The sequence below is a fragment of the Triticum dicoccoides genome, chromosome 2A, assembly GCF_002162155.2.
Source record: "Triticum dicoccoides isolate Atlit2015 ecotype Zavitan chromosome 2A, WEW_v2.0, whole genome shotgun sequence".
Lineage (NCBI taxonomy): Eukaryota > Viridiplantae > Streptophyta > Magnoliopsida > Poales > Poaceae > Triticum > Triticum dicoccoides.
This window is the reverse complement of record NC_041382.1, coordinates 723201071-723228973: the sequence shown is the minus strand read 5'-3', so window position 1 is coordinate 723228973 and position 27903 is coordinate 723201071. Positions and strand designations below refer to the sequence as shown.

The window sequence follows — 27903 nt, the reverse complement described above, 5'->3', positions numbered from 1 at the left end:
ATCGTCTGGCCAGACACAGTGTGATTGGATCACAGGGATGCCGCAACACGGAAACGAGAAAAGAGAACAAAACCGGTAACGAGGTAACTAGCATAGTGGACAAGTCGTTGATCCACGAGGATGCAAGTAAATCTCACCTCGGGGATTTATAACATATCCCGAAGCAACAGGAATAGCACACGGCAACTGGAGGTTCACTCGAATATTCATTCGTGTGGGTATAGGGGTCAATATGGGTGTCCACGGCTCCGATGTTGATCATTGATCGGAAGGGGTTCCAGGTCATGTCTATACTTCAGCGAACCTATAGGGTCATGATGTCTACTACGCAACCTTCTTCTTGTAGACGTTGTTGGGCCTCCAAGTGCAGAGGTTTGTAGGATAGCAGCAAATTTCCCTCAAGTGGATGACCTAAGGTTTATCAACCCGTAGGAGGTGTAGGATGAAGATGGTCTCTCTCAAGCAACCCTGCAACCAAATAACAAAGAGTCTCTTGTTTCCCCAACACACCCAATACAATGGTAAATTGTATAGGTATACTAGTTCGGCGAAGAGATGGTGATACAAGTGGTATATGGATAGTAGATAAAGGTATTTGTAATCTGAAATAATAAAAACAGCAAGGTAATGAATAATAAAAGTGAGCGTAAACGGTATTGCAATGCTAGGAAACAAGGCCTAGGGTTCATACTTTCACTAGTGCAAGTCCTCTCAACAATAATAACATAATTGGATCATATAACTATCCCTCAACATGCAACAAAGAGTCACTCCAAAGTCACTAATAGCGGAGAACAAACGAAGAGATTATGGTAGGGTATGAAACCACCTCAAAGTTATTCTTTCCAATCAATCCGTTGGGCTATTCCTATAAGTGTCACAAACAGCCCTAGAGTTCGTACTAGAATAACACCTTAAGACACAAATCAATCAAAACCCTAATGTCACCTAGATACTCCAATGTCACCTCAAGTATCCGTGGGCATGATAATACGATATGCATCACACAATCTCAGATTCATCTATTCAACCAACACAAAGGACCTCAAAGAGTGCCCCAAAGTTCTACCAGAGAATCACGATGAAACGTGTGCCAACCCCTATGCATAGGTTCATGGGCGGAACCCGCAAGTTGATCACCAAAACATACATCAAGTGAATCACGTGATATCCCATTGTCACCACAGATACGCACGGCAAGACATACATCAAGTGTTCTCAAATCTTTAAAGACTCAATCCGATAAGATTACTTCAAAGGGGAAACTCAATTCATTACAAGAGAGAAGAGGGGGAGGAGAAACATAAGATCCAACTATAATAGCAAAGCTCGCGAAACATCAAGATCGTGCCAAATCAAGAACACGAGAGAGAGAAAGAGATCAAACACATAGCTACTGGTACATATCCTCAGCCCCGAGGGAGAACTACTCCCTCCTCGTCATGGAGAGCACCGAGATGATAAAGATGGACATCGGAGAGGGATTTCCCCCTCCGGCAGGGTGCCGGAATGGGTCTAGATTGGCTTTCGGTGGCTACGGAGGCTTCTGGCGGCGGAACTCCCGATCTATTGTGCTCTCCGATCGTTTTAGGGTATATGGAGATATATAGGAGGAAGAAGTGCGTCAAGGGGGCCACGAGGGGCCCACGAGGGTGGAGGGTGCGCCCTAGGGGGTGGGCGCACCCCTACCTCGTAGCCTCCTCGAAGCTTCCCTTACGTGCACTTCAAGTCTTCTGGGCTTCTTTCCTTCCAAAAATGAGTTCCGTGAAGTTTCAGGTCAATTGGACTCTGTTCGATTTTCCTTTTCTTCGAAACCCTAAAACAAGGTAAAAACAGAAACTGGCACTGGGCTCTGGGTTAATAGGTTAGTCCCAAAAATGATATAAAAGTGTGTAATAAAGCCCATAAACATCCAAAACAGTAGATAATGTAGCATGGAGCAATCAAAAATTATAGATAGTTGGAGACGTATCAACATCCCCAAGCTTAATTCCTGCTCGTCCTCGAGTAGGTAAATGATAAAAACAGAATTTTTGATGCGGAGTGCTACTTGGCATAATTTCAATATAATTCTTCTTAATTGTGGCATGAATATTCAGATCTGAAAGATTCAAGACAAAAGTTTAATATTGACATAAAAATAATAATACTTCAAGCATACTAACAAAGCAATCTTGTCTTCTCAAAATAATATGGCTAAAGAAAGCTATCCCTACAAAATCATATAGTCTGGCTATGCTCCATCTTCACCACACAACATATTTAAATCATGCACAACCCCGATGGCAAGCCAAGCAATTGTTTCATACTTTTGATGTTCTCACACTTTTTCAATCTTCACGCAATACATGAGCGTGAGCCATGGACATAGCACTATAGGTGGAATAGAATGGTGGTTGTGGAGAAGACAAAAAGGAGAAGATAGTCTCACATCAACTAGGCGTATCAACGGGCTATGGAGATTCCCATCAATAGATATCAATGTGAGTGAGTAGGGATTGCCATGCAACGGATGCACTAGAGCTATAAGTGTATGAAAGCTCAAAAATAAACTAAGTGGGTGTGCATCCAACTCGCCTACTCACGAAGACCTAGGGCATTTTGAGGAAGCCCATCATTGGAATATACAAGCCAAGTTCTATAATGAAAGATTCCCACTAGTATATAAAAGTGACAACATAGGAGACTCTCTATCATGAAGATCATGGTGCTACTTTGAAGCACACGTGTGGTAAAAGGATAGTAGCATTGTCCCTTCTCTCTTTTCTCTCATTTTTTATTTTATTTTTATTTTATTTTATTTGGGCCTTCTCTTTTTTTATGGCCTCTTTTCTCTTTTTTTATTTGGGCTTCTTTGGCCTCTTTTATTTATTTATTTTCGTCCTGAGTCTCATCCCGACTTGTGGGGGAATCATAGTCTCCATCATCCTTTCCTCACTGGGACAATGCTCTAATAATGATGATCATCACACTTTTATTTACTTACAACTCAAGAATTACAACTCGATACTAAGAACAAGATATGACTCTATATGAATGCCTCTGGCGGTGTACCGGGATGTGCAATGACTCATGAGTGACATGTATGAAAGAATTATGAACGGTGGCTTTGCCACAAATACGATGTCAACTACATGATCATGCAAAGAAATATGACAATGATGGAGCGTGTCATAATAAATGGAACGGTGGAAAGTTGCATGGCAATATATCTCGGAATGGCTATGGAAATGCCATAATAGGTAGGTATGGTGGCTGTTTTGAGGAAGGTATATGGTGGGTTTATGATACCGGCGAAAAGTGCACGGTATTAGAGAGGCTAGCAATGGTGGAAGGATGGGAAAAAGTGCGTATAATCCATGGACTCAACATTAGTCATAAAGAACTCATATACTTATGGCAAAAATTTAGAAGTCGTCAAAAACCAAAGTATTACGCGCATGCTCCTAGGGGGATAGATTGGTAGGAAAAGACCATCGCTCGTCCCCGACCGCCACTCATAAGGAAGACAATCAATAAATAAATCATGCTCCGATTTCATCACATAACAGCTCACCATACGTGCATGCTACGGGAATCACAAACTTTAACACAAGTATCTCTCAAATTCACAACTACTCAACTAGCATGACTCTAATATCACCATCTTCATATCTCAAAACAATTATCAAGCATCAAACTTCTCTTAGTATTCAACACACTCATAAGAATTCTTACAAATTTTGTATGCTTAGCATATTATGATTATTTAAGCAAATTACCATGCTATTTAAGACTCTCAAAATAATATAAGTGAAGCATGAGAGTTCATCTATTTCTTCAAAATAAAACTACCACCGTGCTCTAAAAGATATAAGTGAAGCACTAGAGCAAACAACAAACTACTCTGAAAGATATAAGTGAAGATCAATGAGTATTTGGATAATTATGAAACTATGTGAAGACTCTCACATTTAAGGATTTCAGATCTTGGTAATTTATTCAAACAGCAAGCAAATCTAAAGAAAATAAAACGACGCTTCAAGGAAAGCACACAACATGTGAAGAAGCAAAAACTTAGGTTCGACCGATACTAACCGATAATTGTTGAAGAAGAAAGGTGGGATGCCTACCGGGGCATCCCCAAGCTTAGATGCTTGAGACTTCTTGAAATATTATCTTGGGGTGCCTTGGGCATCCCCAAGCTGGAGCTTTTGTGTCTCCTTAATTCCTCTCATATCACGGTTTCCTAAATCTCAAAAGCTTCATCCACACCAAACTCAACAAGAACTCGTGAGATAGGTTAGTATAAACCAATGCAAAAACCTTATTATACTATACTGTAGAAAATCACTAAAATTATTATTCAACATTGCATACTAAATGCCTCTGCATATTTAATACTCCTATCATCAAATAGAATCATTAAACACGCAAACATATGCAAACAATGCAAACATAACAGCAATCTGCCAAAACAGTACAGTCTGTAAAGAATGCAAGATTCATCATACTTCCCTAGCTCCAAAAATTATGAAATAAAATTCCAACTGTAGATAATTTATCAGGGCTCATTATTCAAAAGGTTTCAACATTTTATCACACTCTGACTTTTCTGTGGAATTTCTGCAACAGCGGTAAACTTTCTGTTTTCAAACAGCAACATGTATAATTGCAAATTAAGCATGATAAAGGCTATCCTTGACATTTTATTCAAAATAAAGTATGAAAAACATTATTCTAAATGACAGCAATCAAAACAAAACAAAGTGACATGACGCTCCAAGCAAAACACATATCATGTGGTGAATAAAAATATAGTTCCAAGTAAAGTTACCGATGAACGAAGACGAAAGAGGGGATGCCATCCGGGGCATCCCCAAACTTAGGCTCTTGGTTGTCCTTTAATATTACCTTGGGGTGACTTGAGCATCCCCAAGCTTAGACTCTTGACACTCCTTATTCCATAGTCCATCGAATCCTTACCCAAAACTTGAAAACTTCACAACACAAAACTTAACAGAAAACTCGTAAGCTCCGTTAGTATAAGAAAATAAATCACCACTTCAAGGTACTGTAATGAACTCATTATTTATTTATATTGGTTTTAAACCTAATGTATTCCAACTTCTCTATGGTTTATAAACTATTTTACTAGCCATAGATTCATCAAAATAAGTAAACAACACATGAAAAACAGAATCTGTCAAAAACAGAACAGTTTGTAGTAATCTGGATCAAACGTATACTTATGGAACTCATAAAATTCTCAAATAAATTTCTGGACCTGAGGAATTTATCTATTAATCATCTGAAAAAATAATTAACTAAATATCACTCTCCAAATAAAAATGACAGCAGTTCCCGTGAGCGCTAAAGTTTCTGTTTTTTACAGCATGATCAACAAGACTTCACCCAAGTCTTCCCAAAGGTTCTACTTGGCACAAACACTAATTAAAAGCATAAAACCACATCTAAAGAGAGGCTAGATGAATTATTTATTACTAAAAAGGAACAAAAAGCAAGTAACAAGAATAAAATTGGGTTTCCTCCCAACAAGCGCTATCGTTTAACGCCCCTAGCTAGGCATGATGATTTCAATGATGCTCACATAAGGGATAAGAATTGAAACATAAAGAGAGCATCATGAAGAATATGACTAGCACATTTAAGTTTAACCCACTTCCTATGCATAGGGATTTTGTGATCAAACAACTTGTGAGAATAAGAATCAACTTGCATAGGAAGGTAAAACAAGCATAACTTCAAAACTTTAAGCACATAGAGAGGAAACTTGATATTATTGCAATTCCTACAAGCATATATTCCTCCCTCATAATAATTTTCAGTAGCATCATGAATGAATTCAACAATATAACCAGCACCTAAAGCATTCTTTTCATGATCTACAAGCATAAAAAATTTACTACTCTCCACACAAGCAAAATTCTTCTCATGAATAATAGTGGGAGTATCATAAGAGACTCTAATACTATAAATTGTTTCCACATTAAAAGAGTAATGTTCAGAGAAGGGGTAATCATAATCATGACAAGTTTTATAAATATAATCACTACTTTCTATAGCATAAGTATCATCACAATAATCATCATAAGTAGCAACTTTGTTCTCATCATAATCGATTGAAACCTCTTCCGAAATAGTGGATACATCACTAAATAAATTCATGACCTCTCCAAATCCACTTTCATAAATATTATAAGATTCAACATCCTCCAATATTGTGGGATCACTACTCCCTAAAGTTGACACTCTTCCAAACCCACTTTCATCAATATAATCATAATAGCTAAAAGGCATGCTATCATCATAACAACTTTGCATATCAAAACTTGAGAGGCTAAAAATATCATCTTCATTAAACATAGCATCCCCAAGCTTGGGACAAATATTAATTGCAGCAAATATATTCTCAAATATGTCATCCTCATCAAACATAGCTTCCCCAAGCTTGAGCCTTTTCATATCATAAGCATAATCACTCTCATCATTAATAGTATGGATAGCATCAATAGTATAGCAATTATTATATCCTTCCAAGCAAGTGCCAAAAAGATTTTCAAGATCATAAGAAGTATCATTATCTTCCCAATCATAATCATCACAACAAGCAATAGGCATAACGAGACCATCATCAAGTGTATCATCTTCATTTTTCATGAGGCACAACAATAATAGGAGCAACTTTATTTGGGAGCGATACCTTTTTACCTCTCTTCCTTTTTCTTTTCTTCTTCTTCACCTCATGTGTGGGTTCAATCCTCTTTTTGGAGCTCCTTATTAATGAGATTGGTTGAATAGAAGGCTCCTCCTCGTTACCTGATTCATCATAAGAAATAATAGGAGGATATTGGGAAGTCTCTTCCCTTTCATTAGTATTCTCTTCATCTCCTATTTCTTTTCTTTTCTTTATGTAATTGGCAATATAAGGATTTTCAATGAAATTCACCGCACAATACATATAAATCTTCTCTAGATCAAAACCAAGAAGTTTATCGAGATTAAATTTTAGAATACCCTCAGTTATACGTTTCATTTCTTCATAACCCAAGAGCAAACTAAGTTCATTATGATGTGCAAGGGAAATCAAGTCATCACAATTTTTGGACACGCTACGGTCATGAAACAATTTGCATTTGATATTTAAATGACCATGTTCATTGCAAAGTTTGCAAGTATGGGTAAGATATCTTAAATTTTCAGCACATTCATCTAGCTCTTCTTGCAACAATTTGCTTTCTAAGTACTTATGCCCCTTGCAATATCTATCTTCCCTATTTGGTGTGTACTTGCAAATATGCACTCCACAAAAATTGACATGTTTATAGGAGGCATTTTCATCATAACTAGTGCAATCATCATTAGCATCATGGGTATTCAAAGAATTCATACTAACAACATTGCAATCATGCTCATCATTCAAAGATTTAGTGCCAAACATTTTATAGATTTCTTTTCTAGCACTTCAGCACAATTTTCCTTTCCATCATACTCACGAAAGATATTAAAAAGATGAAGCGTATGAGACAAACTCAATTCCATTTTTTTATAATTTTCTTTTATAGACTAAACTAGTGATAAAACAAGAAACTAAAAGACTTGATTGCAAGATCTAAAGATATACCTTCAAGCACTCACCTCCCCGGCAACGGCGCCAGAAAAGAGCTTGATGTCTACTACACAACCTTCTACTTGTAGACGTTGTTGGGCCTCCAAGTGTAGAGGTTTGTAGGACAGCAACAAATTTCCCTCAAGTGGATGACCTAAGGTTTATCAATCCATAGGAGGCGTAGGATGAAGATGGTCTCTCTCAAGCAACCCTGCAACCAAATAACAAAGAGTCTTTTGTGTCCCCAACACACCCAATACAATGGTAAATTGTATAGGTGCACTAGTTCGGCGAAGAGATGGTGATACAAGTGGTATATGGATAGTAGATAAAGGTATTTGTAATCTGAAATAATAAAAACAGCAAGGTAACGAATGACAAAAGTGAGCGTAAACGGTATTGCAATGCTAGGAAACAAGGCCTAGGGTTCATACTTTCACTAGTGCAAGTCCTCTCAACAATGATAACATAATTGGATCATATAACTATCCCTCAACATGCAACAAAGAGTCACTCCAAAGTCACTAATAGCGGAGAACAAACGAAGAGATTATGGTAGGGTACGAAACCACCTCAAAGTTATTCTTTCCAATCAATCCGTTGGGCTATTCCTATAAGTGTCACAAACAGCCCTAGAGTTCGTACAATAATAACACCTTAAGACACAAATCAATCAAAACCCTAATGTCACCTAGATACTCCAATGTCACCTCAAGTATCCGTGGGCATGATTATACGATATGCATCACACAATCTCAGATTCATCTATTCAACCAACACAAAGGACCTCAAAGAGTGCCCCAAAGTTCTACCGGAGAATCACGATGAAAACGTGTGCCAACCCCTATGCATAGGTTCATGGGCGGAACCCGCAAGTTGATCACCAAAACATACATCAAGTGAATTACGTGATATCCCATTGTCACCACAGATACGCACGACAAGACATACATCAAGTGTTCTCAAATCTTTAAAGACTCAATCCGATAAGATTACTTCAAAGGGGAAACTCAATTCATTACAAGAGAGAAGAGGGGGAGGAGAAACATAAGATCCAACTATAATAGCAAAGCTCGCGATACATCAAGATCGTGCCAAATCAAGAACACGAGAGAGAGATATCTCAAACACATAGCTATTGGTACATACCCTTAGCCCCGAGGGAGAACTACTCCCTCCTCATCATTGAGAGCACCGGGATGATGAAGATGGACACCAGAGAGGGATTGCCCCCTCCGGCAGGGTGCCGGAACGGGTCTAGATTGGCTTTCGGTGGCTACGGAGGCTTCTGGCAGCGGAACTCCCGATCTATTGTGCTCTCCGATCGTTTTAGGGTATATGGAGATATATAGGAGGAAGAAGTGCGTCAGGGGGGCCATGAGGGGCCCACGAGGGTGGAGGGCACGCCCTAGGGGGGTGGGCGCGCCCCCTACCTCGTGGCCTCCTCGAAGCTTCCCTTACGTGCACTTCAAGTCTTCTGGGCTTCTTTCCTTCCAAAAATGAGTTCCGTGAAGTTTCAGGTCAATTGGACTCCGTTTGATTTTCCTTTTCTTCGAAACCCTAAAACAGGGTAAAAACAGAAACTGGCATCGGGCTCTGGGTTAATAGGTTAGTCCCAAAAATGATATAAAAGTGTGTAATAAAGCCCATAAACATCCAAAACAGTAGATAATATAGCATGGAGCAATCAAAAATTATAGATACGTGGGAGACGTATTAGGTCACACGCTTAAGGGTCATCTATCTACTGAATACTAGACAGGGAGTCTGAGAGAAGGTCACCAGAAAAGTTTCGGAGACAACGGAAGAGTTCCGGAGAGAGAACACCGAAAGAGTTTCGGTAAAACCGAAAAGTTGTTTCGGAATATATTATTAGGTCAAAATGGTTTTGGCACTCACCTGGAAATTCTTAGAGGGCCCCAGAATTGGTCTGGGAACTTTTGGGAATTTTCGGAGAGAAAAACCAAAAAAATTCCGGAGCTGCCGTAACCGCCGTTGTTGTTTTTCACTGATAAAAATCACCACACCGGAAATGTTTCGGATCATGCCCAGAAGAATTTTAGAGGGTGCCGGAAATGTTCTGGGACCTTCCGGAATTTTTCAGAAAAAAATGTTTCGCGGAAAACATCTTGTCTCAGCATGAGGGGACAAGATCCCACGAATCAGGGGTTACATGTTTGGTGGCTTTTTGTCTAGGGAGCACCCATGTTTCTAGGAGACATGTTGGTGGCTTGTTGCCCCCCCTATGGGAGGGGGAAAGGTTGTGGCTGGCCAAGGGGGTACCTCCATGGTGTCCCCCCACTTGAGTTACCATTTCACCCTTCATGTGGGACATGTAGCATGGGTGTTTTGGTATTTCCTCCACCACCCCACACCTTGCCTTGGCCTATAAAAGGAGGAGAAGGGGCTGCCATTCTCCTCATCCCTTCTCACATACAAGTGCCATGCAATGATCTGGCTTCTCTCTTCCTCCCCGCGAAATAGTTTCGTAGAGCCAAAAGGTTATCTGGGTTCCGGTGGGAACTAGTTCTGGATGGCGAAGCCCTGCCGGATAGATGACACCGTATGTGTGCAACTCTGTAGAGAGATCATAGTTTCGGTCTTAGTTCGTGAGTGCCTCTCGGAGGGCTGTCCGTGTGACCGTCCGAGTTTCGAAGGTCCTACCGAAGGGCTATCTGAGGAGCAGATGAGGGTATACATCCTCGCGGTTGGGAGGTTGTAAATCCTAGCTGCGGGGATCTGCACCGCTGATCGTCATCGACTCTACTTCCCGCTACGCTACGAGTCAGTAACGAAAAAGATCAAATCATGTATGCAGCCTCCATAGTGGTCCTGGGCTGGTGCGTGGGTCAGAATTTTTTTGTTTTCTGCTGCGTTACCCTACATGATGATCATCACACTTCTATTTATTTACACCTCAATGATTACAACTCGATACTAGAACATAGTATGACTCTATATGAATGCCTCCGGCGGTGTACCGGGAAGGGCAATGAATCAAGAGTGACATGTATGAAAAATTAAGAACGGTGGCTTTGCCACAAATACGATGTCAACTACATGATCATGCAAGGCAATATGACAATGATGATGTGTGTCATGATAAATAGAACGGTGGAAAGTTGCATGGCAATATATCTCGGAATGGCTATGGAAATGCCATAATAGGTTGGTATGGTGTTTGTTTTGAGGAAGATATAAGGAGGTTTATGTGTGACAGAGCGTATCATATCACGGGGTTTGGATGCACCGGCGAAGTTTGCACCAACTCTTAAGGTGAAAAAGGGCAATGCACGGTACCGAAGAGGCTAGCAATGATGGAAGGGTGAGAGTGCATATAATCCATGGACCCAACATTAGTCATAAAGAACTCACATACTTATTGCAAAAATCTACAAGTCATCAAAAACCAAGCATTACGCGCATGCTCGTAGGGGATGGATTGGTACGAAAAGACCACCGCTCCTCCCCGACCGCCACTCATAAGGAAGACAATCAAATAACACCTCATGCAAATTTGTTACACAACGGTCACCATACGTGCATGCTACGGGACTAGCAAACTTCAACGCAAGTATTTCTCAAATTCAAAACTACTCAACTAGCACACTCTAATATTACCACCTTTATATCTCAAAACAATTATCAAGTATCAAACTTCTCCTAGTACTCAATGCACTTTTTATGAAAGTTTTTATTATACCGATCTTGGATGCCTATCATATTAGGACTAAATTTTCATAACCAAATCAAATTACCATGCTGTTCTAAGGGACTCTCAAAATAATATAAGTGAAGCATGAGAGATCAATAATTTCTATAAAATAAAACCACCACCGTGCTCTAAAAGATATAAGCAAAGCACTAGAGCAAAATTATCTAGCTCAAAAGGTATAAGTGAAGCACATAGAGTATTCTAATAAATTACGATTCATGTGTGTCTCTCCCAAAAGGTGTACAACAGGGATGATTGTGGTAAACTAAAAAGCAAAGACTCAAATCATACAAGACGCTCCAAGCAAAACACATATCATGTGGTGAATAAAAATATAGCTCCAAGTAAAGTTACCGATGGACGAATACGAAAGAGGGGATGCCTTTCGGGGCATCCCCAAGCTTAGGCTTTTGGTTGTCCTTGGATTTTACCTTGGGGTGCCTTGGGAATCCCCAAGCTTAGGCTCTTGCCTCTCCTTGTTCCATAATCCATCAAATCTTTACCCAAAACTTGAAAACTTCACAACACAAAACTTAAAAGAAAATCTTGTGAGCTCCGTTAGTAAAAGAAAACGAATCACCACTTCAAGTTACTGTAATGAACTCATTCTTTATTTATATTGGTGTTAAACCTACTGTATTACAACTTTTCTATGGTTCATAAACTCTATTACTAGCCATAGATTCATCAAAATAAGCAAACAACACACGAAAAACAGAATCTGTCAAAAACAAAACAGTCTGTAGTAATCTGTAGGTTTAGAATACTTCTGGGACCCCAAAAATTCTAAAATAACTTTCTGGACGTGAGGAATTTAGCTATTAATCATCTGCAAAAATAATTAACTAAATAACACTCTCCAGTAAAAAATGGCAGCAAATCTCGTGAGCGCTAAAGTTTTTGTTTTTTACAGCAAGATCGGAAAGACTTTCCCCAAGTCTTCCCAAAAGTTCTACTTGGCACAAACACTAATTAAAAGCATAAAACCACATCTAAACAGCGGCTAGATGAATTATTTATTACTAAATAGAACCAAAAAGCAAAGAACAAAAATAAAATTGGGTTGCCTCCCAACAAGCGCTATCGTTTAACGCCCCTAGCTTGGCCTAAAAGCAATGATAGATCTAGGTATGGTCATCTTTGGTTTTAATTTTCTTAGCGGACTCATGCTCGAATCCGGGAGGTTCCTTACGCTTCCCTTCATATTCGGAAATTTTTAGATCTAAAGAATCCAACCGCTTATTGCAAAGGGTAATTAACATATTCATGCGGTGAAGATTTCCGCTGACACTCTTGAGAGGTTCAAGAGATTTTTGTAAAATTTTCGTTACTTCACAAATCTTCTCAAAAACTTGTGTCTCTTCCTGGGTATTATGTGGCCCCTTTGGTGGAGGTAGTGTTCCCACTATTCCCACTAAAATTTCATGAGCAATACCGGGATCCGTTTCAATAAAATTTCCTTTGGCAACGCAATCCAAGAGTTGTCTATGGGACATATTTAGTCCAACATAAAAATTGCGAAGTAAAATTCTAAAGTTCACCTCTAAGGTGCAATTACGATAAGATTCCATCATCCTAAACCAAGCATCTTTTAAATTTTCTCCTTGTCTTTGTTTGAAGTGAAGAACTTCAAACTCGGGAGACAGAGGGACAGATAAAGGACTGGCCATAACGACGAAACAAGCGAAAGAAAAAGCGAACGGAAAGAGAGGGCGAATAAAACGGCAAGGGTGAAGTGGGGGAGAGGAAAATAAGAGGCAAATGAAAAATAATGTAATGCGAGGGATAAGAGTTTATGATGGGTACTTGGTATATCTTGACTTGTGTGTAAACTCCCCGGCAACGGCGCCAGAAATCCTTCTTGCTACCTGTCGAGCATTGCATTGGTTTTCTTTGAAGAGGAAAGGGTGATGCAGCAAAGTAGCGTAAGTATTTCTGTAACATCCCAAATTTTCAATTTGGAATGTTATACATTAGATCATCATGCATATCATATTTTATTTTGCTTTTGGTTTTGATCCTAGAAAATCCTAAGCAACTCAAGGACCCACGGAGAGAGTTGGGGATTTCGTTATTTACATATTTGAGTTTTCTCAAATTTTGTAAACAGGATCATTTGATTTTATTTATTTTATCATCAATTATTTCTATTACAAAAATATGAGAGAGGGAATAAAATGACTTTCCCAAAATATAGAAATATTGAGGATTTAATAAAAAATCAAATAAGGTTTATTTGGGAGTTTTTTGGTATTTTTATTTGAATTTAGGAAAAATGCGCGTTTTTCAAAATTGCATTTAGGGCCCAAATAAATTTTCACTTTATCGGGCTTGATTTTAGAAACCCGAAAAATTTATTTCAGGATTTTTGGAGTCAGTTTAGTATTTCTTTTTATATTTTTTCCGAGCGTAATTATTTTAAAAAAAAGAGCGGAACCGACTATGGGCCGTACTCGGCCAGGACTCCCCTGGCCGGGCCTTTATAAGCCGGGGCAAGCCAGCCCGAAGGCCAGCCGCCCTGAAACCCTAGGCCCAGCCGCCGCCGCCGCCGCCGATCCGCCGGAGCCGCGCGTCGCCCGAGGTTCGCCGCCCTCGAAATCCGTGCTGTTTTTTTTAGGAAAAAAAATTCCGTTCGTCGTTTTTCTTTTTCGTCAGATTTTTCCGCGATTATTTTCTGATCGCGATTTCTGATCTGATTTTCGTTTTAGTATAACTTTTCGCTCGTTTATCGGAATCAGGCGATTCAAGTGCCTGGAGTTTCGTCTCGAAACCCTTTTTCCGAATAATCAACTTAAACAAGTTTTTGCTACTGTAAAATTTGACATAGATTCAGATTGCTAGAACGAAGTTGTTTTCTTTCGCCGTTTGATTTCTTTTGCTTCGTTCGATTTGATTCTTTTTGCAAACCAGGGTTCTTAAGTTGAACTTTCTGGTTAGATCTTCTATTTGAGTTTTACCTGTGCATTAGATGAGTACTTATTGTATGCTTGTTTGTCTGTGATAGAATACCCGGAGTGCGCCGCCTGTTACTTTGAATCTCTAGGTTTCGCGGATCATCAGCAAGGCAAGTAACACTTTGATCATACCTTTTCCTACAACCTAGTTTTATTGCATTAGATCAATCCTCACACATTGCATGATTAGGATCTAATTAAATTGTGGGATGGGAAGTAGATGAGGTAGTACCTCTTACCTATTTATTATCAAACCTTTGGGAGTTATTTTCTACGTTTGCTTATTATGCCATGCTATGCTAGTAGACGTGGATTGGGTGAGTGATATCCATGACAGATGTGAGATTGTTAATTAATGGTTTATCTAAGGTGGCAACCTAAACATACATCTGGGTGGATTGAGGCACCTGGGTATTCCAGGACTTGCCTGTTTTTTTTTTGGACCGCCACCCAGGCTCAAAGGGATCATGAGATTATTCATACTAGAAACTTCCGTGTGCAGCCACAAGCCATTATGGGCTCTGGCATAGTTGATTAAGTCGTGTGAACTCTTACAGGGTAGACTAACAGATGTAGGGGATGTAGGTGGTACGGTCTACCCGATCGTAAGGTGCTAGCGCTTCTGAAAGACTATGTCTCGGTCATCCGTTTCTCAAACACCATGTAGTGCGAGAAATCCAACGGAGGCGATCGAGTCTTGTGGGGAAAAGTGCGCAAACCTCTGCAGAGTGTAACAAACTAATCATGGTTAGCCGTGTCCCCGGTTATGGACCTCTTGAGTATCTAGTACCTGGATTATCATGTGAATCTCAACATGTTACTCTAAAGTTAATTTTGTGGGGTTTGTTAAATAATGATGCTTAATTGGGATTGAGAATGCTGTCAACCATTCTCAATGTTTAACAACCACCATGATAGTAATTAAATTTATTCCTTTGAAGTAGGAAAAAATTGGCTTTACGCAAAAACTGTAACCATAGAGCTTTCCACCAGCCAAATATGCATATAGTATAGCTGTTGCATTCCTTTACTCTCTATGTGTTACCTTGCCAGCATATTCCATGTGCTGACCCGTTTTTGGGCTGCAACGTTAATGTTGCAGACTTTTCAGACGACGATTAAGGAGTTTTTAGGTCGTGGTTCTATACTCAGTGATGCCGTTGGAGTTGATGGACTCACTTATCTTCCAAGCCTTCCGATGTTATCGTTATTAGATAGCCTTAAGCCATATTTATTGTAATAAGTTCTCTTTTGAGACACTCGATGTAATAAGCGTGTGATTGCTACTCTGCTATAAATCTTTCGAGTACTGTGTGGTGTCAGCATTACTGATCCAGGGATGACACCGGAGCACAGAGATCAGACTGTTTGAGGTCTGGTCGCTACAATTTCCCTGAGTTTTTGAGAACCAATGTATCAATCCAGTAGGAGGCCACACGCAAGTCCCTCGTACCTACACAAACAAATAAGAACCTCGCAACCAACGCGATAAAGGGTTGTCAATCCCTTCACGATCACTTACGAGAGTGAGATCTGATAGAAATGGTAAAATAATTTTTTTGGTATTTTTATGATAAAGATTAAAAGTAAAGATTGCAAAATAAAAGGTAATAAAAATAGCTTGTTAACGGAAGATTAATATGATGGAGAATAGACCCGGGGGCCATAGATTTCACTAGTGGCTTCTCTCAAGATAACATAAGTATTACAGTGGGTGAACAAATTATTATCGAGCAATTGATAGAAAAGCGAATAATTATGAGAATATCTAGGCATGATCGTGTATATAGGAATCATGTCCGTGACAAGTAGACCGACTCCTGTCTGCATCTACTACTATTACTCCACACATCGACCGCTATCCAGCATGCATCTAGAGTATTAGGTTCATAAGAACAGAGTAACACATTAGGTAAGATGACATGATGTAGAGGGATAAACTCAAGCAATATGATATAAATCTCATCTTTTTATCCTCGATGGCAACAATACAATACGTGTCGTTTCCCTTTCTATCACTGGGATCAAGCACCGCAAGATTGAACTCAAAGCTAAGCACTTCTCCCATTGCAAGAAAGATCAATCTAGTAGGCCAAACCAAACTGATAATTCGAAGAGACTTACAAAGATAACCAATCATACATAAAAGAAGAATCAAATATTGTTCATAGATAGACTTGATCATAAACCCACAATTCATCGGATCTCGACAAACACACCGCAAAAAGAGTTACATCAAATAAATCTCCAAGAAGATCAAGGAGAACTTTGTATTGAGATTCAAAGAGAAAGAAGAAGCCATCTAGCTAATAACTATGAACTCGAAGGTCTGAAGTAAACTACTCACACATCATCGGAGGGGCCATGAAGTTGATGTAGAGGCCCTCCGTGATCGATGCCCCCTCCGGCGGAGCTCCGGAAAATACCCCAAGATGAGATCTCTTGGGTACAGAAGGTTGCGACGGTGAAAATAGGATTTCGTGGTGCTCCTGGATGTTTTCGGGGTATATGAGTATACATAGGAGGAAGAAGTAGGTCGGTTGAGCCACGAGGGGGGAGGGCGTGCCCAGGGGTAGGTGCGCCCCCTGCCTCGTGGACTCCTCGTTCGTTTCTTGACGTCCACTCCAAGTCCTCTGGATCACGTTTGTTCCAAACATCACGTTCCCAAAGGTTTCATTCCATTTGAATTCCGTTTGATATTCTTTTTTTCTGTGAAACACTGAAATAGGCAAAAGAAATAGCAATTTGCACTGGCCCTTGGGTTAATAGATTAATCCTAAAAATAATATAGAAGTGTAAAATAAAGCCCATTAACATTCAAAACAGATAATATAATAGTATGAAACAATCAAAAATTATAAATACGTTAGAAACATATCAGGCGCCACCACAGCCGGCCCAGGCACCAGCAGCCTAGGCCCATGTGCACCACTGCCGCGACCCACAGCGGCCGGCACGGGCACCGGAGGCCTCGGTCCCGGCGGACCACCTCCACGCCCCACCATGGCCGCGAGAGGAGGGATACGGGCGGCGCGCCCAGGTCCACACTTAGGGAACCCGAGAATGGCGCTGCGTAGACGAACCCTAAGCGGTGGCAGCAGAAGGTTACGATCACGACGACCGGGCGAACTCGTGCATGCAGCTACGTGATTGCCCGTAGATGAAACCGGTTTTGCCTGGGCCTCATACCCAGCTACTTCCGATCTGATCCGCCGAGATATGTCGATCAGTGCCTCACGACTCGCATGCGGGGCCACATACCCAGTCATGCAAGAGCCCATGTCGGCCCGCTCAGCCTTAGGCCCAGCTTGGCCCAAAAGCTGATTCAAACGGGACTTCCTAGCCACCCGGATCTCAGCCGCCGTGCTGGTCACCGGCGCCGGCAGCCGCGCCATCGTACTGCATTTCTTCTTCTTACTCCGTGTAACTAAAGTCCAAGATTCCGGCTTAAAATAATCTGACAAGGTAACAGGTGGACGGCATACCTTAGGAATTGGCCCGATCCATGGCTTCATCGTCAGTTTCTGAGGAACCACGGGAAGCCAGCGTGAGTCCTTCGGCGACTCGACGGCCTCACGCTTCATATCCTGAACGCGCCGATGGCCCGTCACCGCCTCGGACGGATTTGGCAGCGGCATCCAATCCGCGTCCGCAGCGCCCACTGCCTCGTCCTCCTCATCCTCATTGACACTGCAAGAACCCAGAACCTACCCCCAATCCGTGGATCCAGTTGCACTTCATCGGAGTCCAACGACAAGTCAATGAGATCGATTGGATCCACCTGGTTGCAATCATCCTGCACAAACTGAACCACAACAACGTCAAATACATCAATCCGTAATTGCGTACCTTCCGAGATCCGGACGTCCTCCGGTATGTATTGACCGGCAAGTATATCATTCTCCTCATCTCGCACTGTCGACCATCGCGACGTAATGTTGTAGTGAAGGCGTCCTTCGAGCCAATCTCCCGATCTCCGAACGTCGACGAGCCGAATCTTCCACTGCTGCGAATCCGGCCCCTCTGAATGCTCTCCATCCCGATCGAAAGTCAAGGTTGTGGTGGATCCGCCTGGATCAAACTCCTGCGATGACGAGGGTAGCATCTCCGGCGGCCGTTGCTGCGTCGTCTGCGCCACCGGTGGCTGGGGCGCCGGACTCGGTTGGGGCGCCACGGCTTTGGGCGGCGGCGGTGGCGCCTCTCTCGGCTGGGGCGTCGGACTCGCCATCGAGAAGACCTCATGATCTCAGAAAGTCAGAATCCAGTGGCGGCTAGGTGATAACCCAAATACAAGATAGAGGAGTCTCGGGCACATATCTCTCCATGGTTTGTATAGATTTGAGGTATCAACTTTGAGCGATTTGGATGCCGCAGACAAAATATGAAGGCTGATTGGTCACTGTTCACGGACGCGCCCGTGAATGTATAGCGGGTCGGGTTTCTCTACTATCTAAAAGAAACGGAGCGTTCCGTTTCCTCTCTTACGTCGTTGTCCTTCGTCTGCCCTCCTCCCGCACATCCCTCTTCCACCGAATTTTTTTGTTTACCCTTTCACTGGTTTTTTCGTCCATGTGTCCACTCAACCGGTTCGACCCCTCCCCTCAATCCCCTCAGCTTTCTCTCCACTAACCCTATTTTCCTCCCGAAACACGTCTCATTGTCTCTCTCGGGGCGGCGGCGGCGGCGGCAATACGTGATGCAGATGACAACGAGCTCTTGCAGGTCGGCACCTCTTCTCAACTATCTCTTGACGTACGCCCAGTCATCTCTTCTCCCTTTCTGCGACCATTGGCGATGGTGTCACCAGGGAATGAGGGGCGATGATGGTCGGCAGTGCGAGAGCCAATTGAGAGAGGCCTCAAACAATCGGTTGTCACCTACTCTTGTCCCGCTCTCCAGGGAACAAGACCAGTGGCAATCGAGCCAGGAAGAGTCTCCTCTCCATACCACCATCTTCTCCCATGTCCTCCACCAAGGACCTTCCAGCAACAGCGACAACTCCCTAATCCACCCTTGCAGCAAGAAGGGTCGCAGCACCGGCGACCACCGATGGGTAGCGGACAGCCCCTCTGGCTCATATGCGCCCAAGGTTTCCTAAAGCGGCAGCTCGATTGCACCCATGCGATCAGGTCCAATGTAGGATGTGTTTGCCTTTTCTTTTGTTCCTTGCCTACCATAGCATCAATAGGTAATGTCTATCACAACCAAAACTGTCCGCAAGCTTAATCTCAAACCACTTGTCATAGGCTCAAGGACAGCCCTACCCTCGGCAAGCTCCCATAGCACACAATGCGATATGTGAAAACTTTCAGTTTGGTACTTCTGTTCCTTTGGTTGTAGTCTCAATCGTCATTTGTCAGAAAACCATGCCTTGCAAAGGTGTTACTCCAAGGGGACCTACTTCAGTTTTATCGAACTATAATCAATTTGTTGGCTAGGCGTGCATGATGCTCAAATGGTGGCATTCGAGATGCATATGCAGTTGTGATTGTAGTGTGATTGAATACCTACTATTTACAGATCTCCGGTTACAGGAAGTGAATTGCTCTGATTAATTAGTTGCGTTATAGTGCATATTGTTTCTTAATATTTATCCTTGCCACTGGGATGCTAAGATAAATATACGTGTTCTCTTCAGTTGTTGCTAACATAACCACACTACTTTTGCAAGGATATGGAAGAGCTCCCCGATGGTTAATGCATGGATTTTTATGAAGAGAATGTTTGTGCATTATAAATACAGTTTCTTAATTCATAGTTGTTCGCTTGAAAAAGTTTTCGATGAAGACAAACTTTGAAGGTATATAACACATACCCTCTTTTCCATTTCCTTTCTGAAATTCAGAAACAGTTTTCACTTGCCTACAGTAGGTTCTCAGATCAAAGTGTACATGAACGATGGTTGGCAGCTCATATTCCCCTGTAGATTTTTATGTAAAGGTATAGACATTGTGTTCCATTGTGAACATGATAGTGCAGCCCGGCCAAAAATAAGTGCAAGAACCACTGGAATTCAAGGTGCCAATATACAAAAGTGAAAAATCTAATTAATCTCATCCCTTCTACTTAAAAAGAACATACTTATTACTGGATGTGAGTAGAGCGGCAGCTCGCTTTCTCTCTGCAACTCCCTATATTGAGCCGGTGTGCATTATTTGCTGCTGCAGGGGTGTGTAGGCGGCAGCATACATGGTGATTCTCTACTGCAACAACTTGCAATGCAAGGTCTTTGCCGAGGAAGATTCAGGGCATCTGGGAACGATTGCTTTTGCTTGCCCTTGATCTATTAGATAAGCACACGCTGCCAATATATTTTTGGCTTGCATAAGGAGTACTCTTGTGCAAGAGTTGCAACTAACAAGACCTTCCGATGTACTTTTTTGATCCAAAGTTCTACTGATTCTTTTGCGGGTGCCAAAGGTATACTAGATTTTCCTTTTTTTTTTACTTCCACATATTCAAATCAGTTGCTTGTGAATTGATGCGTGTGGTATGACTATATGGTGCACTTCAGTGCACTATTGGTATTGTAACCACTAGAAATATAGCTATATTGCCAATATAATTGAAATGGGAATTGAAAGATTGGACGTTGCTTTGTGTCATAGCTGAAAAAAGAAAAATGACAGTTGATTGTGTATTCATTTGACAAATTGTGATCTCGCATCTCTTATTTCGGTTCTCTAGCACAATGCGAGAACCATGCTAAATAAATCATATTGATTAAATATAAAATATTTATGTACACGTTGCAACGCACGGGCAATTTCCTAGTACCAAGTAAAAAAAGTCAACGCAAACGAGGGAGACGAAGGGTGAAAGATCCAGTTCAAATCACAATGATGTCAGGTGTAGATGAGTTACAGACGCTCCCTAAAATTATTTAATGCTTTGTTTAGGCCATGCACCAAGTGCACAATATATATTCGGACAATTACATACGGCCGGTCGAGATAGCTAGCCAGTAGTACACCGGATGTATTACAAGCAGCTACACCTAGCTTGCACATATTGTGTATGGAGCGATCGTGCGTGCGTGCGTACGTAGAACCAGCTTGCTTCACCGGTACCTCCGGCCACCGCAGCTGCCCTCCCTCTGGCAGCGACCGGAGCGCCGAGGCTGTAGCACTCCGCAATGTCCCTGGTTACGAAGTTGGAGCGCCACCCTGGTGCGTAGATCGCCTGCCGCGCCGCCTGCCGGAACACCACGAATGCCACACGGTGGATCCCCGCCGTCGGCTGCGGTCTCTCGTACGGCACCACCTCAGTTCCTGCATGCACAAACACACAAAGGTCTTAATGGTTTCCACAGGATTAATGCCGGCTGGGTGGTTTTTTTCCTTCATATAAAAGACAAGGAGATAGATTAATTTCTTACCACAGCTGACGTCACCTCGTTCTGGTATGTCTGTGACCAACCTATATGTGTAGGCAAGAAATTAAACTTGGTTAATTAGCTTAACAAGCTGGTGCCAGCGTAGGTACTAATGAGTGATTTTCTTTTTGAGAAAAACTGAGTGATATTTTTGTAGTGCATGATCATGCACGTTCCAGTGGAGGTACTCCCGTTGGGAAGGATTGCTTGGACTAGGTACGTCAGGGTCTACCATCACCTTGTAACAAATAAGCATGCCATCACATTACTTATGCGCGCATAAACATAGATAGACACATGTAAATGTTTGTACCACCTTCCTTAAATAAGGCCGAGTGCGTACATGCATGCATGATAAAAACGAACTACGATAATTTTGAAAAAGAATGTGGCTAGATCTAATTTGACTGAGACTTAACGAAGTTTCTGTCAATGAATAGAATTTAAAAAAAAGAAGAAAGAAGAACTTCAAAGAAAATTTTACACGGATCTTCAAGTAAAATCTAATGAATACAGTATCGACTAAGACTTCGAAGTCTTAGTTCGACTGAGATTTAGCACTCCCGTTGAAAAAAAAACCGAGATCAATCGTATAACGTATATATGAGCACTCACCAGCGTGTAGAGTGATCCGGGCCGTCCTGTGATCTGCACCGTCGGCTGGTTCGCCACCTGCGACGGCCTCAGCTCGGACCCATTGGTGATCTCGCGGTAGCTGTACAGCACCCTCAGCCGCGCCGACGCGTCGAAGTAGTCGACGATGTCGCCGACGATCCTTCCGACGATCAGCGGATCCCTCGACATGCTCGATCACCGCCGGCCGAGCTCGGCTGTTATACTTCAGCTGAGCACTTGATTAGGTTTAGATGTGGCTAGCCAGCAGTGTTGCCGTACGTGAAAGCTTGGTGTTATATGGCGTCTGCAGCGGTGTAACATGCTATTTATAGGCCTCCCAGTGAAATTCCGGCGCACGCATAATATATTCGGTGTGACTGTGGTTCAAAGGATACGACGTGTGGTGTGCCTTTTCGCAAGTCCTAGACTAATCAGCGCTTGAAAGACCGGATTAAAAGTGTGTTTCACGCATAAAGTGTTGACATGTCACATCGTGAGAACCTGTGGCGGCTCCCACCTGATTTCTGATCGGACGGCTGAAGTATTGCCGCCATAGAGTATGCATTACGATCGGACGACTGACTTGTTGCGACCTGGCACCAAGTACGGACTTACAAAATGTATGATATGATTCCTGGCCCTTTTTGGAGCAGGACGCAGTTCCTTTTTTAGGGTCAATCTGGTAGCACTTCACTTGCCCAAACGCTGCGAGCCATAGCACAGTCCAAAAGGGAATAACGCCGGTCATGGTCTGAAGCATTCCAGAAAGAACAATCCCATGTGGTAGCCATGTCCCGATGATGCCTCACTCCCCGTCGGGATGGATTGGTGCGCTAGTCTCCAAAGGAAGACGCCGATTTTTCTAGGCACCTTTGTTTTCCAGGTGGTGCACCATTCTTTTTGTTCAGTCATCGAAGAAGATGACTGATTCTCTAGCCAAGCTTCATGAGTTTTCTTAGTTGTCACCATACTCTTTTAGGGCTCCTTTGGTTCAAAGGAATTCTATAGGATTTATGAAGGATTGAAATCCTTAGAAATTTGTCACTCGCAAAAAAATCCTTAGAAATTTTTTCTGTGTGGTTCTTTGATTTATAGGATTGGATCCCATAGGAATTTTTCCTATGGAATTTTTTGTACTACATTTTATAGGGAATCTAACATCTACTCCAACCTCTTTTCATAATTTCTTTGTTTTTCCTGTGTCATCAAGCACTCCTTGCTAATCTTATAGGATTCAAGTGTGCATGCCACTTCAACCCTGTACTTTTCCAAATCCTACATTTTTAAAATCCTGCGAATCAAAGAGGCCATTATATAGCCAATCTTACAACGAAGTTTCCTGACTTCTCAAAATGTCAGGCCCATGAGTCATCCTGGTTCGAGGTACATATTAGTATGGACTTGATAACATCAATATCCATTGGCAAGAAATGTTGTTGAAGAATATCCAAGAAATGCCATGTGATTTATCAGTTGAGAAACCAAATGGGGAGGAGTCTAGAACTGCACGGTAAGTCGGTAACCAATTACGCTGACATACTCCCATGCTTGCTCCATCTCCAGTTCTTTGAACTACGCCAACTTTCAACGCATCTCGTCCCTCTAGAATGGTGCTTTGGATTTGGGAGGGATGGCCTCCCAAAGTTGCTTCCATGAAATCACAATCTGGGTCCACCAAGAAACTTCCGCATGCACATAGTGTCCCACGACACCCCTCTCGATGTAGATGCTACATAGTGGGTTCTGATCCTTCAAAGTTTACGAGTGTAATAAGAGCATCCGTTGACAAAAAGTTGCCGATTCTCATGATAGAGTTTACAAAAAATTGATGAAATTCCCAATTTCAGCATCATGGAAACCTTGATGGCCTTTTAGGAGCGTGACGCGATTCCTATTTCGCTCATACGATGGGTGGTCGAGCAAACGCGCACTACCGTGGGCGCTATTGGGCTGGTCCATGTAGGATATTTCTTCCTATTTCGGTTCAATTTGTGTGCATGTTTCCCCCTACAAGATTTTTTCTCCTGTTCTTTTTTTTAAATACATGTTCCCTTTTTTATTTTTCTTTATAGAAATACATGAATATTTTGAAAATGTGTGGACGTTTTAAAAATTCATCAACAACTTTTAAATTTATGATCATTTCGGAAAGCATTTTAATATGTATCATACCCATATAACAAGGAAACCTACTCGACGACGGTTTTGCGTGCGCGTGTACGTACTAGTTTGGTTGCCGACACAAGCACGTGATGTCGAGGGCGACAGCGAATGATTAGCTAGATTGGTCAATCGGATCGGATCAGACGACAAAAACAAAAGATATGTGATCGGGTCAGCGCGGGCGCGAGAGCGGCTGCAGGGGCAAAGGGAGCCATGCACATATCTTGCCGCGCGCCGCAACTTGTAGTGGGATATATACGCTTGCCGCGCGCCGCAACCACGACAGTTTATGCACAGGATGCGTGATCACGTGATCATCGGTGCGTGGCGTCTAGGCAGCGCATGCAGCGGCTCCCCCGGCACGCTTGATGGTGATTTTGCCGACGGACGCCTTTCCATCGGAAAGGTTTGCACACGCACCGGCACCACGGCCACTCGTACATCTCCTCCGTGGCTGGGCCTGGCAAGCGACAGAATTGACTCGGGAATCTTCTCTCTCGTGCAACAGTGTTGGTGTTAAGATAGGGTTTGTCGCTTGCCGCTCGGTGCCCGCCATTGCGGCGGCGGGTGATACTAGAGCATCTCTAGCAGACCCCGTATAATGTCCCGATTCGTAAAATAACTGTCAAAATATGGGTCAGTGTGGAAAATATTATCCGATCAAATCCCGCAAATGCGTCTGATCTGTAAAAAAATTACGGGTACGGCAAAATTCTCATCCCAACCCACGAAAATGCGGGTTCTCCCCCTCGCTCTGTCGGTGCCCTGTATATAGCGGTAGCAGTTGGCGGGAGGGGGCATTTCAGCCCGCGCTTTTCCCCAGTCACCACCGTCGGGCCACCGCTAACGATTCCGGCCACACCAGCTGGCGGGATCACGCCGGCGGGCCGCCACGTGCCCGAGATTGTCGTCCACCAATTCCTCCTACCTCGGCCGGCCGAAAAGCTGCAGATCCGCGACTGTTTGTCGCGGCCGCCGGATTTGGTGTTTCCGGCCACCGGTGGCTGCGCCGGGCCATGGATTGGTCCGGGAGCACCCCGCGCAGCTCCGGCAAAGCCCCAGCGCCGCATGCAGGTACTGGTTTGTCCTCTAGCGGTCGTCATAGGTTTGCCGGCAAGGATTCAGCCGGCCGTCGCCCAGGCTCGGCGCTCGCACAGTGCGACGACTGCACGCGGACAGTGTTGTGGCTAACATCTAGCACGCCGAACCACCCCGAATGAGTATTCTTCAAATGCGAAAACGACGGGGTATGTTGTTGTTTTCATTCGTCTTTGTCAACCTATTCGTTCAATTTTGATAGCTTATTGAGATGGTCATGTGTGTAGGAAGATGGATACTCATTTTGGTTTTGGGAAGGAGAATTTATTTATTTATTGATAGAAAGAAACTTAATAGATGTTCGTGCACACCTTGGTATAATTGAGGGTAATGATGCGGCTGCATGTGCAATTAGAGAAGGAACTAGAGGGGAAGTAATGTCTACTTCTTTAGAACCAAAAAAAGAATGAAGAATGCAAGATCAAGAATCCGCAGATCAACATCGAATGCATGGAGAAGATGTTGGTCCAACTAGTGGGAGCAGTTATGAAAGTTGGATATCTTCTAAAATGTCTAATTGTGGTTCTTGTTTTGTTTCGTCTTACTATTCTAGCAAAGATTTGATGAATTATTATGTATCCAATGCCCTTGAAGAAAATAAAGAAGTAAAGAAATGTGTTTTCATGCCGAAAATTGAAATGTAAATTACCGATTTACGGATTTGCGGGGTCTGACTCTGCCGCCGCCCGCGCCAGCTCGCAGAACCGTTTTTCCATGAACTGTATACTGCTATTTCTTGAGCTTCTGTTGGTTTTTCCTTAAACAGAAAAGGGTGATGCAACAAAGTAGAGATAAGTATTTTCCTCAGTTAAGAACTAAGGTATCAATCCAGTAGGAGAAGAACACGCAAATCACCAATACATGCACAAACAATCAAACACTTGCACCCAACGCGATAAAGGGGTTGTCAATCCCTTCAGGATCACTTGCAAAGGTGAGATCTGATAGAGATAGATAAATAAAATGAAAGATAAATTTTTTTTGGTTTATAGATCTGGAAATAAAAGATTACAAAATAATAGATCGGAAACTAATATGATGGCAAATAGACCCGGGGGCGTAGGTTTCACAAGAGGCTTCTCTCTTGAAGGTAAATAATATGGTGGGTGAACAAATTACCGTCGAGCAATTGATAGAAAATCGTAAAGTTATGACGATATCCAAGGCAATGATTATGTAATATTGAAAGTGCTAGTGATCGACTAGAGGGGGGGGGGTGAATAGGCGATTTTTATGAAAGTCTTCAAAACATGGAAGTTTCGAAAACAAACGATAGAAATAAACCTATTACCATGAAGCGGAAGATAGACTACACTAGGCAAACCATAGTCAAGTATTCAATGAAGTGAAAGCGCAATGACTAATAGCAGCTAGGCAGTAAGGATCAGGTAGGAAGATATTGTAAAGCCAATCAGAACAAGTAATCACTCAGTGAAGCCAAATGGTGATGCAATCGTACAATGACTTCACAAGGACCAACATTAAGTAAAGGGAAGGGAAGGATGAAACCAGTGACTCATTGAATACAATGATTTGTTGGACCAGTTCCAGTTGCTGTGACAACTGTACGTCTGGTTAGGGAGGCTGAGATTCAACTCAGAAGACCTCGTCTTCACCTTATTCCCCTTGAGCTAAGGACACCCAGTCCTCGCCCAATCACTCTGATAAGTCTTCAAGGTAGACTTCCAAACCTTCACAGACTTCGTTCACCGGCGATCCACAATGACTCTTGGATGCTCAGAACGCGACGCCTAACCGGCTGGAGGATTCACAGTCCTCAAGTGTAATAAGTCTTCAGATCACACAGACAAGAAGACTTAAGTGATGCCTAACACTCTTTGGCTCTGGGTGATTAGGGCTTTATCCTCTCAAGGAATTCTCTCTCAAAGGCTTTGAGGTGGGTTGCTCTCAAACGACAAAAGCCGTACTTTAACTCTGAGCAGCCAACCATTTATGGTTGTAGGGGGTGGGCTATTTATAGCCACTAGGCAACCCGACCTGATTTGTCTGAAATGACCCTGGATCACTAAGGAACTGACACGTGTTCCAACGGTCAGATTTCAAACACACACGGCAACTTTACTTGGGCTACAAGCAAAGCTGACTTGTCCAACTCTGAACAAGATTCGCTCTCATAGTCTTCACTCGAAGACATAGGATTTTTGGTTAAGCATCACTTCAGTCATTCTGACTGGTTTTCTTGGACCCCACTTAACAGTACGGTGGTTCCTATGACTCAACAAAGAAGAAAAAGAACTACGAAAGATCTAAGACTTCGCGCTCCATAGTCTTCATGCGATGTCTTCTCTTGTCATAGTCTTCAATGTGAATGTCTTCACATACCACCTTTGACTTCAATATGTTCATACATTTT

General features: G+C 42.5%; 1 pseudogene; it reads right to left on the bottom strand.

Moving 5' to 3' along the window:
• Positions 1-21338: 21338 nt before the first annotated feature.
• Positions 21339-22523, bottom strand: LOC119352080 (annotated as a pseudogene).
• Between the last annotated feature and the right edge of the window lie 5380 nt (positions 22524-27903).